Source organism: Larus michahellis, chromosome 4 (genome assembly GCF_964199755.1).
Source record: "Larus michahellis chromosome 4, bLarMic1.1, whole genome shotgun sequence".
NCBI classification, from domain to species: domain Eukaryota; kingdom Metazoa; phylum Chordata; class Aves; order Charadriiformes; family Laridae; genus Larus; species Larus michahellis.
The window spans coordinates 23,539,446-23,541,827 of NC_133899.1; positions in this window are offsets into that span (position 1 = coordinate 23,539,446).

Sequence of the window (2,382 nt, forward strand, 5' to 3'; positions counted from 1 at the left end):
ACCGCTTGCGTAGCCCCACACACCTGGGGGCTGCAGGCTTTCCTGCTGCCTTCAGCCTCAAAACCACCCTTTCCCACTTGGCACCGCGCCAGGCACAAAAGTGGCCATATCTCTGGAGATTGGTCCCACGCCCAAAGAGCCAGCAGGGAAAACTATGCCTTGTTCTAAAGCTCTTTGGGAACCGCTTGCGTAGCCCCACACACCTGGGGGCTGCAGGCTTTCCTGCTGCCTTCAGCCTCAAAACCACCCTTTCCCACTTGGCGCCGCGCCAGGCACAAAAATGGCCATATCTCTGGAGATTGGTCCCACGCCCAAAGAGCCAGCAGGGAAAACTATGCCTTCTTCTAAAGCTCTTTGGGAACCGCTTGCGTAGCCCCACACACCTGGGGGCTGCAGGCTTTCCTGCTGCCTTCAGCCTCAAAACCACCCTTTCCCACTTGGCGCCGCGCCAGGCACAAAAATGGCCATATCTCTGGAGATTGGTCCCACGCCCAAAGAGCCAGCAGGGAAAACTATGCCTTGTTCTAAAGCTCTTTGGGAACCGCTTGCGTAGCCCCACACACCTGGGGGCTGCAGGCTTTCCTGCTGCCTTCAGCCTCAAAACCACCCTTTCCCACTTGGCGCCGCGCCAGGCACAAAAATGGCCATATCTCTGGAGATTGGTCCCACGCCCAAAGAGCCAGCAGGGAAAACTATGCCTTCTTCTAAAGCTCTTTGGGAACCGCTTGCGTAGCCCCACACACCTGGGGGCTGCAGGCTTTCCTGCTGCCTTCAGCCTCAAAACCACCCTTTCCCACTTGGCGCCGCGCCAGGCACAAAAATGGCCATATCTCTGGAGATTGGTCCCACGCCCAAAGAGCCAGCAGGGAAAACTATGCCTTCTTCTAAAGCTCTTTGGGAACCGCTTGCGTAGCCCCACACACCTGGGGGCTGCAGGCTTTCCTGCTGCCTTCAGCCTCAAAAACACCCTTTCCCACTTGGCGCCGCGCCAGGCACAAAAATGGCCATATCTCTGGAGATTGGTCCCACGCCCAAAGAGCCAGCAGGGAAAACTATGCCTTCTTCTAAAGCTCTTTGGGAACCGCTTGCGTAGCCCCACACACCTGGGGGCTGCAGGCTTTCCTGCTGCCTTCAGCCTCAAAACCACCCTTTCCCACTTGGCGCCGCGTCAGGCACAAAAATGGCCATATCTCCGGAGATTGGTCCCACGCCCAAAGAGCCAGCAGGGAAAACTATGCCTTCTTCTAAAGCTCTTTGGGAACCGCTTGCGTAGCCCCACACACCTGGGGGCTGCAGGCTTTCCTGCTGCCTTCAGCCTCAAAACCACCCTTTCCCACTTGGCGCCGCGCCAGGCACAAAAATGGCCATATCTCTGGAGATTGGTCCCACGCCCAAAGAGCCAGCAGGGAAAACTATGCCTTGTTCTGAAGCTCTTTGGGAACCGCTTGCGTAGCCCCACACACCTGGGGGCTGCACGCTTTCCTGCTGCCTTCAGCCTCAAAACCACCCTTTCCCACTTGGCACCGCGCCAGGCACAAAAGTGGCCATAGGTCTGGAGATTGGTCCCACGCCCAAAGAGCCAGCAGGGAAAACTATGCCTTCTTCTAAAGCTCTTTGGGAACCGCTTGCGTAGCCCCACACACCTGGGGGATGCAGGCTTTCCCGCTGCCTTCAGCCTCAAAACCACCCTTTCCCACTTGGCGCCGCCCCAGGCACAAAAATGGCCATATCTCTGGAGATTGGTCCCACGCCCAAAGAGCCAGCAGGGAAAACTATGCCTTCTTCTAAAGCTCTTTGGGAACCGCTTGCGTAGCCCCACACACCTGCGGGCTGCAGGCTTTCCTGCTGCCTTCAGCCTCAAAACCACCCTTTCCCACTTGGCACCGCGCCAGGCACAAAAGTGGCCATAGGTCTGGAGATTGGTCCCACGCCCAAAGAGCCAGCAGGGAAAACTATGCCTTCTTCTAAAGCTCTTTGGGAACCGCTTGCGTAGCTCCACACACCTGGGGGCTGCAGGCTTTCCTGCTGCCTTCAGCCTCAAAACCACCCTTTCCCACTTGGCGCCGCGCCAGGCACAAAAATGGCCATATCTCTGGAGATTGGTCCCACGCCCAAAGAGCCAGCAGGAAAAATTATGCCTTGTTCTAAAGCTCTTTGGGAACCGCTTGCGTAGCCCCACACACCTGGGGGCTGCAGGCTTTCCTGCTGCCTTCAGCCTCAAAAACACCCTTTCCCACTTGGCGCCGCGCCAGGCACAAAAGTGGCCATATGTCTGGAGATTGGTCCCACGCCCAAAGAGCCAGCAGGGAAAACTATGCCTTCTTCTAAAGCTCTTTGGGAACCGCTTGCGTAGCCCCACCCACCTGGGGGATGCAGGCTTTC